The sequence below is a fragment of the Thermobia domestica genome, chromosome 12, assembly GCF_964235325.1.
Source record: "Thermobia domestica chromosome 12, izTheDome1.hap1.1, whole genome shotgun sequence".
NCBI classification, from domain to species: domain Eukaryota; kingdom Metazoa; phylum Arthropoda; class Insecta; order Zygentoma; family Lepismatidae; genus Thermobia; species Thermobia domestica.
The window spans coordinates 112219326-112239027 of NC_137465.1; positions in this window are offsets into that span (position 1 = coordinate 112219326).

Here is a 19702-nt window from a genome sequence, read left to right on the forward strand (position 1 = left end):
CACCCGAAATTTTAAAAATTGAGGCTCGAAAGACAAGAAGAAGTGAACCGAAGTGAATGAAATTGTGCACAGACATTGTAGACGTAAAATGAGAATATGAGATTCGTACATTTCTAGAAAAACGGTAGGGTGGGGTTACGGACCCCTCCAAACCTTTGATCACGAAAAATCAAAAGTGGTAGTAACAGTATGTCAGATGTGTATAAAGGACACGAAGAATTACGACGAAGCTTTGTGTATGGGAACAATAGGCAAAAAGTAAACGAATACGTTTTTTATTTTCAAGGGAAAACTGTTCTTTTGTCACAAGCCCCCGTTCAAAATTTGGAAGTTGACTCCCGACAAGCAAAAAGAAATGATCCGATGTGAGTGAAACTGTGCACAGATGTGGTAGACATAAAATGAGAGAATACATGTTTCGTATTTTCCTAAAAAACGGTTAGATGGGGCACAGAGCCCTCCAAACCTTTCAGCACGAAATATCAAAAGTGGTAGTAACAGTATGTCAAATGTGTGTAAGGGACATGAAGAATTGCATCAAACTGTTTGTTTGGGACAATACGCAAAAAATTAACGAATACGTTTTTTAATTTTGGAAGAAAAACTGTTTTGGGCGCAAAAGCCACAGTCCAATATTTTGGAATTGGACCCCGAAAGACAAGAAGAAGTGAACCGAAGTGAATGAAATGTGCACTAATATTGTAGAGGTAAGATGAGGGAATACGTGTTTCGGATTTACCTGAAAGAAAAAAATGTTAAGTAAACCGAGGCGTTGAGTGGCGGGAAGAGTGGACCGAAGTGAAATAAATTGTATGTAGATATTGTGTATGTAAAATATGGCCTTCTGTGTTTCGCAAGTGCCGTGTTTCCATCCGATTTGTTCAAATTTGGTAGATCAACTAACAGCAAGCGCAAATAGTATAGCGTATTCTATGGTATTTCAGGAGGCACCTTTAACACTTGCAATGATTTTCCATATAAACAAAAGCGCGTGTCTATTTATTTCCAGTTTGCTGTTGATCTGAAAATTCGAAGCCGAACGGTTAGGGACACTTGAGAAACACGAAAGGGCTTTTTTTGCGTAGGGCCTATATAATATCTACACACAATTTGATTTGCTTGGGCCCACTCCTTCCTGCGCTATTACGGTAATATTTACTTTTTTCGAATGGGACCTAGACCCCAATACTTTTTTCCGTAAAAATTAAACCACGTCTCATATATTGTTTTGCAAATAGACCCTTTACGAAGTTTGTTGCAATTCTCCATATTCTCTAGGAACATCTGACTTATGCTTATTAGCACTTTTGATATTCCGTAATCAACGGTTTAGAAGTTCCGTGCCTCACTCAACCGCTTTTTCCAGGAAAATAAGAAACCCAATTATCTTATTTGATGTCTACAATTTCTGCGCACAATTTCATTCAATTGGGTGCACTTCTTCTTGCCTTTTGGGCTTCAAATTTCAAAATTTGGGGTAGGGCATTTTTTGGGGTAGGGAACACCTTTTTCCGCAGAAAATAAAAGAAAAGCCGTATTCATTTATTTTTTGCATATTTTCCTTACACAATGTGTCGTTCCAATTCTTCATGTCCTTCAAGCACTTCTGACACACTGTTATTAGCAGTTTTGATATTTCACGATCAAAGTTCTGGAAGTTTCTGTGTACCACGTAAACAGTTTTCATTTTTAGAGGAAAAAAAGGAAAAAGTATTCCCTCGTTTTATGTCTACAATATCTGTGCACAATTTAATTCACTTCAGTTCACTTCCTCTGGCCTTTCAGGCCCTAACTTTCAAAATTAAGGGTGGAGGCTTTTGCCTCTTAAAACCGTTTTTCCGCAGAAAATAAGAAACGTGTATTTGTTTATTTCATGTGTCGTATCTACCTCTCAAATTTTATCAAAATCGGAGTGTTACACTTCGGAAGTATTACGCGTTAGTAATAATATTTCTTTAAAGTTTTATGGAGGGAATTAAAGTGAAAAATTGGAATCAATTGGAACTTTCGGCTCCTACCAACGTTGAAAGAAAGACAACACAAGTATTTGGATGCAAGGTAGACATGAAATTTGAAACTGAGTTTTAACTATATTTCTGTCGTGATTTTAATGCACACTGCAAAGTTCTTCAATGCTAATTATTCAGGATTTTACATCCAAATTAAGTTGGAACATAATAATTCTTGTTAGAAGACCCGAATCGGCAATAGTAATTTAAGATTAGCCTATACTTTAGATACCATGGGGAAAAAGGTGAAGAATGTAACCTAAGTGTGTGGGCAAGTGTGTTGTAAGGCGATTTTACAAATTGCATGTCTTCCACTCCGCAGAGTCCACCTCAATCGTTTCATTTCGTTTCAAAACAAAACATTTTTATCATGAGATACATTTAGGGATGCACACGAGGCGAATCAAGACAGAATTTTCCTGACAAATTTCGAGTCGAGACAAGGCCCTTCCAATACAGAAATATACAATTTACGAGTCGAGACATCACTTTTGCAGCACATTTTCGAGACGAGACAACCACAAATATTGTCTCGTGAGTATCTCTAATTACACTAGCACAGACTACATGATTGACAATTTTTTATTATGATAGAATATACTGTGAGCTTTGTTAGAAAAATTGTAGACACTCGATAATTATTACGTAGTAAGATTTCAATTAGATTCAGTGATTCATCGTGCCGTGTGTGAAGTTATGAAATATGAATTGGATTCAATAGACGCGGATCCAAGGGGGATTTATAGGGGTACAGCCCCCCATAACGCTCAGGTATACACTGGATAGAATGGATTTCAATCCTAGTTTATTTACACTGGGTAAAGTTGGAAACTATGGTTCAGTCCATCCCTTGATCATATTCTGGTTCTGCAGTGTTAATGTCTGGCCACAGCTTCCTGTTCTAGAAGCCTTAAGTTCATACGCGATAAAATAGTATTTCTGCATTACGCACCTTTTAAAATTAATTTCTATATCTTTATGTATCTTCAGACAAACTCTCATCGAAAAGTTTGTTTATTGGATATTGTATTTCTGACGATGCTTCCATTATCAAATAGTGTATGTAGTTTTATTTAACATAGAATTGCATACGCCAAAAGAGTTGAAAACTTTCTCATTGTTTTAACTTTTCTTGAGTTGATTTTGAGCTTAACGTCCCTGTCAGCAGCGAAGCTAGATGAGACGTGGACCTACTAATTAACGTCATATCCCAACCACATGAACTCACACCGGGAATCGAACCTGGGTCTTCAATGCGTTAGTTTTAATTGAATTTGGACTCGAATGCTCTCAAGCGGATCTAAGAAGGTGTACTTGCTACCCCTGAGTTTTTCAATGAATGTATTTGGTAATTATATTAATTTTACTTTTGAAGCATATCGCTTTTGTTTTTAAAAAAATCCTTGCATTATACGTAGTCAGTGTTGAACACAGGTTTGATTTTTATACGTGGCAATAGTAACTTGCATGGTACCCTCTCTTCTACCTCTAGACACAGACCTATTGCATTTAATGACTGCCAAAGTACGATTTTTATCAATAAAGCGTAGCTGTCCTAACTCTTGCATCGATTTCCTGCTAAGCAGAGATAAAGTGAATCTGAAAAGGTAGAGGGACAGTAGGTAGCGGCATGACGTCAGTCCGTCCCCATGCGTATCTTTGCCCATTGTAATTTCTTGGAACTTAGGGGACGCCGTACACATTTTTTTAGAGGTGAGGGACGGCGTCCCCCGCGTTCCCAAGCAATTTTACCCCTGCTGCTAAGTATTAATTGCTGTGAGGACTAACGAAAAATAGTGATAATAATAATAAAAATATTATTAATATTAATAAAGATGATGATATTACTACTACTACTACGGCTACTACTACTACTACTACTACTAATAATAATAAAGGATCTTAATGATCAAGATATTTTTCAACTTTCTATTATAATTACTGTGGGCTTCCGTGAATCTGGATATATAAGGAATAAAGAGGCTTCAAACAACAAGGATTTGTATAATAAAAAAGCCTTATCAGTTGTTTTACAAAGAACTAAGCAACTGACAACTGACCTTGTGTCTGTTCTTTTTAACACAATGTTACAAGGCACAGAAGCAATGCCTGCGGGCATCTTGCTTTTTTTGCCTGAACCAGCTTCAGTACTAAAATCAAGACTTTCATTCTGTCGTTGGCACGTGTCGAATCAGCTTGTTTGTTGTGCGATGTTTTGCCTTCAGGCAATCTACTAGATAAGAGTCAAGAAAGAAAGATTGAAAGAAAACGATATGCTTATTTCATGGAGATATGCTTGCTTCTTGGCATTAAGTGTTTCAAAACAAAAACTGTTCTGAATATCTATTTTATTTCCATAATAAGAATAAAGAAAATGTTAATTCTCATATATATTAGGGGTAAAACAGAGGGAACGCGGGGGGGGGGGACGTCGTCTCTTCCAGAATATATCCGTGACATCCTCCATTTTCTAAAAATTTACAATGGGCAAAGATAGGCACGGGGGCGGTGTGACTCATGCCTCTCCTACCTTTTCACATCCACTTTTACCCCTGGTATATAGGAAGATAGAAAGAAAATATATTTCACAGAAGTAACAAAATAAAATATTCAACTTAACTTCGCCTTGGCATTGTGTTTCAAAGTGTTCAAAGTATTTCTCCTAACCCCAATAGAAAAATGATGGAATAAAAAGAATTGTTAATTCCTATAGAAAAAGAAAAAATATAATTAACTTACTAAAGAAAAAGAACAAGATAAAATATTTCAGTCTGTCTTTGGAATTCCAAATGCTTAGAACTATTTTTCCCCGTCTGCTCGTAATCACTTAGGCTCGTATCCAGGAGGGTCTAGGGTAAGCCAGGCATCCTAAATTTTTGCTGCCCCCTAAAAGTTTTAGAGTAGGCTTGCAAAAGAACTATAATATGGTGACGAACTATCATATGGTTGGATCGGGTCCCCAAACTTCAGCCGGGACCCCTACATTTTTGGGCTGGCTACGGGCCTGCTTCAAACTAATATTACTCTTGAACAAAACAGTCTTCAATAAACATCAAAATCTTATAATTTTAAACCTAATAGTGTGTCCACGAGCCATTAATATCTATCACCGTATTCATTCGGGGAGGCATGGAATCAATTAGTGACGAACGAATACAGGAATGGGAAAGGAAGGAGGTGAACTGGGACCTGTATGTTAGGTGCCATCCCGGCATTTGCCTGGTATGAATGAGGAAAACCGAACAGAAACTTCACTCAGAATTGCTGAACTGAAAAAGCTGTTACACCTTTTCACCAAGTGTCCCCGTACACAAAGTGAATGAAACCTCTTATTTCTCAACACTTTCAATCAACAGTTTCCTTGGAGCGTTTTACACGAGATCTGATTCTTGATTATTTCATGGAAGATGAAGATGTCTGGATCATTGTCCATCTGAAAATAATTTTTTTCGTTTGGTGTGGGCAGCATAATATTCAACTACAACGTCTTTCTTATTCCTGTTACCTAAGGGTTTTTTACTACTTCCTTCAAGACTAAGGACGATTCTTCCTTAATCTCTTAATCTCGCTTATAAAGAATTTGTAATCCAAACTTCCCCCTTAACAAAGAGAAATAATGAAACCTGTTGAGTTAAACGCTTGAAACAATATTGGTGAAAACTTCACGAGCAGCAATTACGCAATAAATGATTAAGATATTTAAAACACAACTTATATGATAGTAGAGATAATACAACTATAAGATCTTTTGATTGCAAGGTATGATTAGTAAACGACACGCTATAATAATGAAAACTGATACACATGCTATTTACTCATGTGTATGTTATTATCTGTAGAAAGTAGTGTTGCTGAAGAACCGACATAAGACGACAACGTCCAATAGAAATAATTAAACCTTTTGGAAACGAAATTGAATTTCCATGATACTTCACGAGACGAGAGAGACCCCCTTCGTCAACAACTAGGGATGCGCACGAGACAAGATTTGAGGCTGTCTCGTCTCGAAAATGTGCTGTAAAAGTGATGTCTCGACTTGAAAAACATTTATTTTTCTATTGGAAGAGCTGTGTCTCGACTCGACTGAATAGCAATTCTGGACTGTGGAAAATCCCTCGTAATAGTTAGAGTGCTCATTTTCGGCACGAGAGACCCGGGATCGATTCCTGGTGGGAGCTTATATGGTTCAGATTCTACGTTAAGATATAGGTCCACTTCTTAAATTCCCTCGCTCTGAATAGAATAGTAAACTCCAAATCAAACCATCAGCCAACCAATTGACGTCGGTATGGGAGCGCCTTTCCGTCACAATTAGAGTATGGTGGCTCAATGGTAGAGCGCTCAATTTTGGTTTCTAGGTCATAGGCTAGATTCCAGTCTATACTATGTAAGTTTAAGTTGAACAGCATTGTGTCAATTTGTTTCTAAGAGTTCTTTATTGCCTTTCACTTCATTCCTCAGTTCCTTTCATTAATCATTTAGTTCACTCATCATCTGTTTCCTTTAGCCTCTAGAACATAAGAGTGCGATGTTAAAATTCCCATTTCATTTCAAAGTATTAGACCAGTAATGCAGTCTTGAATTTCCGAAATCACATTTCATTGTTCACACCTCAATTACCTGTGAGTAGATCATGAGTATTTAGATATCTAAACTAATTATAATAGGTAATCTGGCACTTGTAAACTACTATGCATGAATTATTTGCTTTCAAGTACTGTTTTCCTTCTCTGTGTAAAAGCACTAAACTTAGTATCGAAAAGAACATGCTTTTTAGCAGATACTGGATTTGTTTGGGAAAGCTGCTTACAGACCCAACGTGAAAGCAGCAAGTCTGTCGGAGAAGTTACCTCACATGAACAGGGTTGGGAATTTTTTCTCATCTTCCCCGCCTTACTTATTTTTTTCGTGACTGTACGTTGTAATCATTTCCCATCTATTGCACACTGTGTGAAATTTAACTTGTATACTGTAGTGAGTTAATGCTATTTTTTTAATAAATGACACTATCAAATAACATTGACAATTATCACAATATATTCAAGATGACAAATATTCATTTAACAGTCGTCCTACTTAGTTGTCAGCACTGAAATTTCCATAATGTGCTTTCTTCTTTACTAATATGAGCTCCGAGCTTCGTAGCTAAGTGGTTAGCGTATGGGCATGGGAGACCCCGGCGAGAGCTCATGTGGTTCTGATTTCACGATTAATCAGTAATTCCGGTCACATATAGCCGCGCTGCTGAAAGGACGTTAAACTCAAAACCAAATCAACTAATATGAACTCCTTGGCTTGGTACTGGGTTATTTCATAACTTCTTCGAGAAGATCTTTGTAGGAATGAAGAATTATCAAGTTGTTAATCTATGTTGGGACATGGTACTCCGAAGCTAAGATTTCATTCTTCATAGAGTCGAAAATAATCTTCCTGGTGTCACTGAAGTTATAGGAACAGTAAGGTAAAGAATTGTTAGCTTCTTAACTTCCGAAAACAAATAATGAGTTATCTTTTTTGGTTCAGATTTCAATAAGACAACCAGATCTTGAAATCCTTCAATGACATTTAAAGAATCACTTTTGTTTCGGTGAAGCGAGGAAAGTGCTAATAACAGTATGTCAGAAGAACTTGAAGAACATGAAACATTGCAACGACACATTGCTTAGGGGCAATACGCAAAAAATAAACGAATACGATTTTTTTATTTTCTACGGATAAACGATTTTAGGGGGCAAAAGCCCCAATCAAAATTTTGAAAGTTGAGGCCCGAAAGGCCAGAGGAAGTGAACCGAAGTGAATGAAATTGTGCACGGATATTGTAGACATAAAACGAGGGAATACGGGTTTCTTATTTACCTGAGAAAAGAAAACCGTTTAGGTGGGACAAAGGCTCATCCAAAACTTTGATCGTGGTGTATCAAAAGTGCAAATAACAGTACGTCAGAAGTGCTTGAAGGACATAATGAATTAGAACGACACATTGAGTAGGGACAATATGCAAAAAATAAACGAATACGTTTTTTTATTATTTTCTGCGTAAAAACGGTTTCAGGGGGGAAATGCTCCTACAAAAAAGTTTGAACTTTGAGGCCCAAAAAGGCAAGAAAAAGTGCACCCAATTGAATGATATTCTGTGTAGATATTGTAGACGTAAAATTAGATAATTGGGTTTCATATTTCCTTGGGAAAAAGTGGTTGATTGAGGCACGGACCTTCTAAACCGTTGATTACGAAATATCAAAAGTACGAATAAGCATACGTCAGAAGCTCCTAAAGAATATGGAGAATTGCAATGAAACTTCGTATGGGGACAATTTGCAAAACAATAAATGAAGCGTGGTTTAATTTTTGCGGAAAAACAGTGTTGGGGCCTAGGCCCCATCCGAAAAAAAGTAAATATTACCGTAATAGCGCAGGAAGGAGTGGACCGAAGCAAATATAAAGTTGTGTAGATATTATATAGACTCTATGTAAAATAAGTCCTTTCGTGTTTCTCTAAGTGTCCCTATCCGTTTTGATTCAAATTTGGCAGATCAATAACAACCTGGAAATAAATCGACATCTTCATTGGATTAACAAATAAACTAAATTTCACTTTAGATGTATTAATTGAAATATTACAAATTGTTTTCTTTCTGAAAACTGGTATGTAATGGTGGAAAACAATGGAGCGCAAATCAAACTTTATTTTTTAAAGGTCAAACTGCGTTTTATAGTGTGCTCTCATGATATAAAGCGAAGCAGTCGCGATGTCATCCCTTTCCACATTCTTCAAAATTTAATCGTGCTTGTGTAGCTCAAAGTGCTACTTCCTTGCTTTCGTGAAACTAAGAAAGTGCTATGAGGCAATTTTAACGTTTTACGGAAATTATTCTTGAAGTTTGTATTGACAAATCTCTGAGCTTCTGATAAATCAGATATAGCGTAACTGCACTGTGAAAGTCAAAGTGTGTCATTTTAATGTTATCATTATTGCGTCATTCTCAATGAAGCTACAACTTAAAACTACTGCGATTTTGGGGTATTTGCAAACAGGTTCCACCATTGTCTTTTCACTTTTTATTCTAGATGAATATGCGCCAAGGAGCCGATCTAGAAGGAAATATAATATCCATGCATTCCTTGTACTTCTTTGGGATAACATGATATCTATGTAATTACAGGTGTTTTTAAAATAAATTGCCGTTCTGATTATATCTAAGCGGTTCACTGCTTCTTGCATACCCTTGAGTTTAGTCAAAATTGCCTATTACACAGAGTTCTAACAATATTTACATCGATATACTCAATTATAAAGACACACGATCACTCACATACATCTGGTGCAATTGAAACTCATCTTCACAGATAGTTCATACTTCCACTACAGGATTCTCTTCTTCCTCAAAGAAGACGAACATCTGAGTGCTTGCCATCTAAACGCGTTTACAATAAGTAATCGCTTCTTCTATTGTAAGGAAGCTCGACACCCCGCCAAACCCTATGAACAAATTAGGACTAAAATACACTGATAAAGCAATGTCAGTAAAACTGGTGATTTGATTATTTTAAACTTAGAAATTTAGTTGCAAGTAATGCATGTCTGGATAAAATGTAAAGTGCATAAATCATGTGAACATAATTAAGTCATCAAAATCATAATTTTATAAAATTAATTGCGAAACTAAATATGGGTTGAATTCCCTATAGCTAGAAAACCAAAATTCATTTAGAGATAATTTATTGCGTCATGAAGTATTACTATTAATAGTAAAAGTTGGACAAGCAATATTTAGTACTAGCAGAAACACCTTTCCGGATCTGCTCCTTCTGTCTCACAAACGAGTACTTTCAGAAGATCTGAACTAAACTGGTTAAGACATCAAAGAACGTTTCCAAAAAGGAATTACAGAACTTTTCCAGGATCGCCCTCCGGTTCTAACAATGAAATGAGCATCAAACACCGAGAGTTTCGGATGTGTCGTCTCGAAATCCTCACGAACATTCGGATGTTAGATCAGAACACGACACAAAAATATAATCCACGCATTCAATGAAAACACATTAAGTAGTATAATACTATGCTTATTTATTAAATACACTATGTGTTATATATATATACATAAGAAAAACAATCACAACACTAAACACTGATATGAGTACAGACACTTGACTATTTCCACAAACAAAATTGCACTTCACATTTCGGGAGATAATAGCCCTTTGTATCACGTACGTAGATGAATAAAATTTTATATTTGGCGGTTCACCACAAACACTTTTCTCACACCACACACTAATGCACATGGGATTAACACTGTGGGGTGACACTAAAGTAATCCCACGAGTAAGCTCCTAGCTCCTGTGAAAAGAATCCGTGTCCAGCAGAACAAATACAAGAAGTAACAATGTAGAATTAGGACATTGGAGGACCCGTTTACTACTTATACGCACAGAATCTGCGGACCCGGGACTTGGCTAAACGGGGGCTAGCCGCTATACTAATCCTTGAGCCATCACTAAACGTATGCTCTTTTACTTAATTTTGTAGTGAATCCCACAAACGTGTTGGCTATGTTTACACGCGGAGAAAAACTGCTAAAGTTGAGGTGTTCCAAGTGTGAACTGGATTGATCAACTGTTCAATGTTGGCAGTTCATTTTAAAATGTATTTAGGTTAAGCCATCTGTATACAAATTAAATGTGGAAAAAATTGCGTTAATTCTCAGTTCACTGGCCACAATGTATAAGGAGAGGTTAGAAGTTCGAGCGGGAGAACTTCTAGATAAAACTAGCTGAACGACATTGCTTGTCGACAGTTGACTAGATTTAACCTGGTCTGCTCTTTTTTGCCAGTATTTGCATAAATAATTGAAGAATGTACTTAATTCAGTTCCAAATAACTATAGGTCATAGTCTTTGCATAATAATGAGTAAGGAAGAAACGCTGAGGATCCAAGTAATAGAAATATAATTATCATATATATATATATATATATATATATATATATATATATATATATATATATATATATATATATATATATATATAGTTCAGATAATGAATGTGGCCTTTGTTACTTATTGAAATTCTCTCACAGTGAAAAAAAGTTTCAGATATATGTATGAGTGAACGATGAAAGACTCGTTTGTTCTTGATTCGTAGGAAATAAATTGAATTATTAACAGTTCCCACCGAACAAAGGGAATCAGTTGCGTCGCAGAAATAAAATAAATTTCTGTCTTTCCAAACTATGCAGAGCGTCCACAGAAATTACTTATATAACCTGATGATGGTAATAAAGTATCGTAGTATCAATCTCGTATCAAAACATACATATATTATGGCGTTCAGTAAACCGAAGGGAAAGAAAGAGAGCATTCGAAAAACCTTATGACAAACAATACATTATCATCTATGTTGCCAATGTTCCAGGGCAATGTTCCAAAAGGAAAACATTCTAATAGGAAAAGATACGTCGTTGATCACGATGTAAATTAAAACCGAGAGGAAAATTCTCATTTTAGTGGCAGTACTTTAAATTCATAAGTGTTAAACTTTAGAGTTTTTGAAAATATAAATATTGTCCATTTGAAAAAAAAGTAGATGTTGAAGGAAAACAAAACAATCTACTTTGAAATTACATAGATCATTTACAAGTGACAAGAAGTGATAGTTTTCAGGATAGTTTACTTAACTCCTATATTTTGAGCATGTAGGTACACATTTCTTAGAGAAAAGGTTATTTTCTTTACGAAATAAAAGGAGAAGGAACACGACAAGAAGAAAAGCAACTGCTATAGTGAGGCAGAATATGAATAAGCAAATAGGGAATCTTACAAAAGAAGAGAAAGAAGGATTGAAGAGCTTGAGACAAAGAAAAGGTATTGTTATACAACAAGCCAATAAAGGAGGAGCAGTAGTAGTAATGGAAGAAAAATGGTACAAAGAGAAATTAGATGAATTATGCGACGAGATGATGTAGATGAAGGAACTAAAAGGAACTTTATTAGAAACATTTAGAGAAGGATAAGAATGATAGACAGTGATGACGAGAAGAGAAAATAAGACATAGAGCAATTTCACAGTTTATTAATACAGAATGTATATAGTATACAGAATGGGACAGATTGAAGAAGAATAGCAAGAAAGAAGAGGGCAGAAGGCAGAAGGAAGTGAGAGAAGATAGAGAAGAAGAAGAAAAGAAAAGATGGTTCGGGATAGAGAGCATAGGAAAAAAAACGGGTCTTAAAAACCTATCGAGAAAAGCAGGAGTAAGAACGTACAGAAAAGGTAGCAGGAGAATGTTAGATGCGTTGAGAACGAGGAAAAGGAAGGTAACAGAGATTCAAATAAGTGATGAAGGGGTTATATACAGAATTAAACACAAAGAATGTGATATGAGTTATATAGGGGAAACAGGAAAGAGGTTACAAGAAAGGATTAAACAGCACAGGGACGACGTTCGATTGAAGAGAGATAGTAACGCTATATATAAACATGTAAGGGAGACAGGATATGAAATAGACTGGGAAGACGTAGAGGGGCTGGAAAAGGAGAAAAGAAGCATTATAAGAAAATGGAAAGAGGCAGAATGGATAAGAAAGGAAGGAAGCGAGAAACTTATGAATTGGAATAGCGGACTAAATATACATGATGTATGGAGAAAGATATTGGATAAAACAGAGAAGAAAGAAGAGGTAAAAACAGGTGTATTGAACAACGGATAGACAATTAAAAGTTAATGTTTTTCAAAAGTAAAAGTTATTCATACACAGGTGTGCCAATTAAAAGTTTAGCTCTTAAGTGAAAGTTGATCATTAAAAGTTGCATTTGTATTAATTAAAAATTGTTAAAGGAAAGGACAATTCGTTCATGGAATACCTCCTCTCATTTTAAGAAGTAAGCTGCAATCTTATAAATTGTATTTCATAATGCGTCTGATGAAGGCAAAGTTAATTGTAACGCTATTATTTATTAGTTAATATATGCTTTGGTCAGAATTTGTCTATTATTTTATACAAGAAGTTCCAAAGCTAGAATGAGTGGTATTCAGAAAGGTTATTTTGTCTACTTCTTTAGAGCTCCCTTACTATGTCTAATGTTTTTTTATTTTCTTCTTGTATATTTCCTCATTTCATGCTTCTTATAGTATGTGTAACATCTTCTTGTAGCACGAGGGTACCTCTGTTTCCTCTTCACTTATGTTTGCTTTCCCTTGCTGTTCATACATTGAATCCCCTTCAGTACTTCCTCGGGAGCTTCAGTTGTTGTCTCATCCGCTTTCTTCTTAGCTACGGTCTGTTTCCATACATTGGTTAGGCTCTACTTTGGCTGCCTGTTTTATCCAATTGCTTGTCTATTGAATTTTCTTATATCTTCCAAATTCACTTCCGTATTGTCTTGTAAACTTCTACGTACCGTATTTTGAATGTCTGTTATTTTATTACTTCTCTTTCTTTCTTCTAAACACCGTGCTTCTTCGAAGATTTTCTTCTTCGTTATAGTACTTCCTAGCGCCATAGGCATATTCATTTAAATTTCTACGAACTTCTTCTTAGATTTTGACGAAATCATATTGACTTTAGTTCCTATAACAATTCTTCAGTTTCAGTTTGAATTCGTTATACTTCTTTAGAAGAATCTTTCTTCCTATAAATTGCTGTTGTGACACAAATTCTAGTTTAATCTTCAGATGCTGCTTATATCTTATCCTTAGATTTTCACTTCCTGTCTTGAGTCTGTTCAAAACATCACTGTTATCAATAATGTATCTTTTGTTTGATATGATATAGAGTTTTCACTTATTCTTCCTCTTGGATCTCATGTCCATTTGCGGGACAGGTTCTTGAAGAAGATATTTATAACTTCTATCTCAGCTTCAGCAAATCCTACTCTAAGATTCCCATGTCCATCCTGTTTTCCAACCCTAAAATTTCTATTGATTTTTCGTTTGTATCTTGTCCGATTCCTGCCTTCAAATTTCTCAGTTATTTTTACCCAACTGTTTTAGCTTTTTCTTCCACTTACTTTTCTTCATGACTTGTTGTAGGAGTATGTTTAAATAATTTGTAGCTCCTATCTCTGGGATAACCTGATAATAAACGTTTCTTAAGCCGGCGATTAGCTCACGCTTTTATTCGTGAAATGTCTAAAGCTTGCCATGAAAAAGGAATTTCTAGTTTGTGTTACGCATTACTGGGAAATATGGATAGAAACTTAGGTGATTTCTCCATGGGCAATTATATCCAAAACATTGTTGCTTGACATTTCAAGCTTGAACATGCGCAATAGTATTGTTACCTTTGTAAAACATTCTCAGAAATACTATATCATCAGTGATAGGTGCACTTTTGTGAATGATCAGTGGCAACGAAAATTGGCAGTTTTTACGAAAGAGTTGATTAAGTTTCATTCATTTTTCTTGCGAGGATTTTCATGCTTGATCTAAGAGGGTCTTTTATGAATCTCTATGTATTGGGTTAATAAGATTGAAATGTCCTTTTTCGTATGTCAGTTTCTTAAGCCAAAAATATAAACTGACACACGAAAGTAAGTCAAAGTAGTTTCTAGCCTGCAGCCAGAGCCGTAGCTAGCGGGGCGAGCAGGGTCGTGACACCGGGCGCTGATAGCAAGGGGGCGCCGAACGAGCAAGAAGAAAGAAAAATGTTTGAAAAGAGCAAGTGACGAGGCGCCCCGTATGAGTATTTCCTCCCTACTAAATAAATATTGTTGTCGGATTGAAAAAAAATAAATTTAATAATTTTCTTGCTCGCTCCGCTCGCAATTCACACGTTTCAATAAGAATCACAAGTTTTTACTTATTCGCTGATAGCAAGGGGCCCCGAACGAGCAAGAAGAAAGAAAAAGTGTTGGAAAAGTGCAAATAACACGGCGCCCTGTATAAGTATTGATGCCCTATTAAATCAATATTGTTGTCGGTTTACAAAGAAATATATTTGTTAAAAATGTTCTTGCTTGCTTAGCTCGCAATTCACACGTGTCAATTACAAACACAACAAATTTTTACTTATTACTTTGATTTGTCATGACAATGTGATATACAACGTGCCGAGTAATGAATTATTGTGTACGGAGGAGCGGTTTCAAAATCGGAAACGGTCAAAGACTGAAATAAGTGTTCGGCGTTCTCATGGTGATGAGTTTGCTTAGTTAATCACGTTTTTCTACCCAATCAGATTAATCACGATGGTGAAAATGAAGGTATGAAAATGAGAGGAGTGAAAAGACACACGCAAGCTGCTCTTTGCGCGGAAATATTAAAAATGAATGTAAATAAGGGTAATAATAACATTTTCGAACTTGTAGAACAGGGTCTTAGAGGATCAGAACTTAACCCAACGAATTTTGTTTTCTTCAAATACTGATAACTACGAGTGATTCTTCTTTATTCCATTGACATATAAAATGCTTATAATTTGAGTTAATTTATTGGGATCATTTCTCCATCAACTACTTGTATTGCAGGGTATTTTTTCTAGTACACTTTTAATATGTTAATAAAAAGTAATCTTAAATTTAGAACTTTTATTCATTAAGAAATTAAGTAATTACTACAATTTCAAACATATGTAGTAGCCAAACTATATTTTGGATTTTAATACAAAGATTAAACATATTCTTCACCTCCATCGAAATTCACAAAGAAGGCTTATTCTGAATTACTGTTATACTTCACATTTTTTTTTTACCGTAAAAGAACTAACTAACTAACTATATGGCCTATGGAACCCGGAAGTTCAATGCTGCATTCAGAAAGCCTCTACAATGACTTCTATCCTTACTCAACTGGCTTAAGTTTCTATTTTCTAATACTATTTCTGCGATATCCATCTCAATATTGTCCTCCCATCTGGGCCTAGGCCTTCCTAATGGATTTTCAGTCAAAACTTTGAAAACGTTCCTACTGTCTTCCATTCTCTCTACATGACCTTCCATTCTCTCCCAGAACCTCCTAGATTTGACGACTCTAACGATGTTTGGTAAATTGTATAAATTACGCAATTCCTCGTTATGAAATTTCCGCCATTGCCCATTCCCATTCGTCTTGGGTCCAAATATTCGTCTCAGGACCTTGTTTTCAAATACTTTCAGTCTATGTTCTTCCCTCAGAGTAAACGACCATGTTTCGCAACCATAGAGAATAACAGGCATGATTATTGTTTTATATACAGTATTTTAAGCTTCAAATTCCTAGACAGAATTCTTGACGACAAGCGATTTTTGACCTGAATAATAACACGAATTCCCTGCTTTCAATCGACATTTAATTTTTTTCTGGATTGAAGTATTCACTTTATCAAAAATATTATTTGATACTTTGACCCATCCATAATTTGCAGTATTACGATCCCAGGGAGCTTCCATGTATTTAGTTTTTCTGCATTTACATCTAAAACTGCAAGCGTTTAACGAGACCTCTGCATTCTCCTATCAGATTTACATAATTAGCATACGCTATAACCTAGTGAATACCATTTAGCTCTACGTCCTGGTTACTATCTTTGATTTTCCTTATAACATACTCCAGAATAAAATTGAATAATAATGTCGACAACGCATCTCCTTGTCATTCTCTACGTGGTAGCTCGTGCACAAGAATTTTCCTACTCGAACTATACTTTGGGATTCATTTAAATATATCTTAATTACTCTAAGTAGCTTTTACGATATTCCAAATTCTGCAAAAATGTTGTACAATGTTTCTTTCCTAAAAGATTCGTAAGCCTTTCTAAAATCAATAAATAATTTATGTGCCGGTGTATTGTATTCCCACCTCTTTTTGAGTATTTGTCGAATGGTAAATATCTGATCGATAGTTGATCGATTTTACCTAAATCTACGGTGATAATCTACAATAATTTCATCTGCGCATGGGGTCAATCTTATTAATGAAATGTTTGAAAGGATTTTATAGGATGTTGACAGAAAAGAAATGCCTCGATATTTATTACAATGTGCTTTGTCGCCTTTCTTGTGAATTAGAACAATGATGGATTCTTTCCACTCTTATGTTTATTCTTACTTTCCCCAAGAAGAATGAATTGGTATATATAGTTCCAAACATTTCCCCTCCAGCTAAAATTAACTAAGCCGGAATTTTGTCTATATCAGGAGATTTGTGTTTCTTTAATTTCTTAGCGATGTGTGCATTTCCGTTTCGCTACGAACATGAGTTTTTGGTTGCGTGTTAAGCAAATTCGTCAAATAAATCTTTCCATCTATTCAAGATGCCATCTGTATCAGTGAGAATTGTTCCATCATCTCTCGTTAAATTATACGCGCGAGGTTGATCCTCTTTCTTAAATTCGATGATCCCCTCATACATGTCTCGATTTTTTACTATTATCTTCAAGTTCATTAATTTTAGCTTTCAAAAAATTGCGTTTCCTTGTTCTTCTATACATTTTGGAAGCTTCTCATCTGATGTTAACGAAATTTTGTGTAATTATATCGTTCGAATTTTGTACCCAACGCAGTTTCGCCTGTTTTCCCTTCTCCGCTAGTTTAATGCATTCCTGGTCGAACCATGGTTCGGTCCTACGTATTTCAGCGTGTTCCATTTCTCTCTGGCTGGAATTTTACTGCTATCCCAAATTTGAACTCAAGTGTCATCAACACATGTGCTCTCAAAACCTTCTAAAACCGAGAATCTATTCAACACTTCAATCTGGTATTCCCCTCTAGGTATGGTATCGCGGGAGTTGGACAAATACCTATTCTACTACTTCGTACACACTGTCTTTTATGTCGCTATCCTTATCTTCTGTTGGAATATGCACATTTAAAACAATAATATCACACCACCAAGCCTTACGAGTAATAAAGAAAGTCTATCATTAACAAATTTAACCCGTTTAATTTATCGATTCTGGTATTAAACGAATCGAAATTAAAATGTTATTTGTGTGATCATATACAGAATACAACTACAAAAGTTTACAATTATTACTAGAAATTGATGCTGTTACCTATTTCGAATATTTTAAAAGCACATAGTTTCTAATGTATTGAAATTTCATTTCTTATCGATAGTATGAAACGTTGTAAATAGCTGTAAATTTTCATAACTGTTCTCCAAGTGGATTTTGTATATAATCAAAGGTAGTTTTATGAAGTTGTAGTCCAAAAAAGCGTCTTGAAAACAGTTCTTATTTGTAAAAGGATACATAATGATCGTTTTTGGTTGTTGCAATGGTCTGTCCAAGCAGTTTGATAAAAATTCAGCATAGCGTAATATCAATATATGCTTCTCTTATATTAAAAAAAGAGGCAAATGTTTGGTATGGTGAATTTTGAGGGCGCCGAATATTACTTCGTCCCGGGCGCCGATAGGCCTAGCTACAGCTCTCTCTGCAGCCCCACACGCAGGTAGCAACTGGATTCTACTTCAAAAGAAGTCTACATTTAGAGGCGCGAAGAAGTTTTCGATCGCATGTAGCACCGGTCAGTTATCAGAGAAGTTCTTTAATGCCAAGAAATGATCGAGATGATAAGTGAGCTGGTACACGGTGGAGATAAGTCAGTAGAATATGGAGAGTGATGAAGGGTTTCAGACTGCAATTCATGGAAAATCTTTTCAGAGGTATGTGGTAGCTCATTTTCGTGCAACACTAGCACACTATTTAGTTGACCATTGCTGGATATTTACGAACAACTTTCCGGTGCCTTTCATAGTGTTCAGCGATGCAACAATTCCTTCAACGGAGAAAGACATAATGTATATTATAAAGTACTATACCAGCAACAACGATAAATGAAACTCAAACAATGCCAGTGAACTCTGCTGGCTGGTATCAACTCAAGTAGTATCTATGAATAAAACGTATTTTTCGCTTCACCGATCGTGAGGAACCACCGAACGATAATGATACAATGGATTCATAACCAATCCTGAGTTGTAAGAACAATTTTCCTAAGGATCTCGTCCAAGTAATTCGTTAGGAGCTCATAAGAGCTTGTTGTTAATCGGCGACTGCAAGTCAGTTTTTAGTGTTGTGTCACTAAGAGCAAATTTCACAAACCAATGGCGAGGATTCATCCATCCACCACTGCTTACCCAAATGCAGTCTTAATACTGTAATTTTCAAGGTTGATTGTGCTGAATATCCGAGTTTCAGCTCGTAAAAAGAAAATGAAATGAAATAAAAGCTTTGTTTTGCCTCCAACGCTTATGCCGGTTAGGCTAAAGGAGACGGTGATGATGAGTAATGAATGAAATGGTGGAATGAAGAAAGTTGGAGGAAACGGGAGAACCCCGAGGAAACCAACGCATACGGTGTTTGTCTACCATAAAGTTCACTTGGAGGGGGCTGGGATCGAACCGGGACCCCAAGCACCAGAGCTGAACGCTCTACCACTGAGCCACCACAGCCCCCTTATAAAGAATTCAGAACTATGCGCTCTCTATTTTGAACGTTCGGAAATTTTGTTGAACAGACTACTATCTGACTATCTGGACACTTCAGTTTGTTTTCTGGAAATGTAAGGAGTTTTATCTTCGTACGCATGACCTTGTCTCATTCATTAGTTGCGTTACAGAAGGTGGTTTTATACCAGACCTAAAACTTAACATTTAAATTCCACTAATCCAATTATTTTGAAACATTCTAAACACGAATGGATTCATACCTTTCTTACGATAAACCTGAGAACCTTGATTTGTGTTTCCAGCCAGTATGAGTGTTTCGAG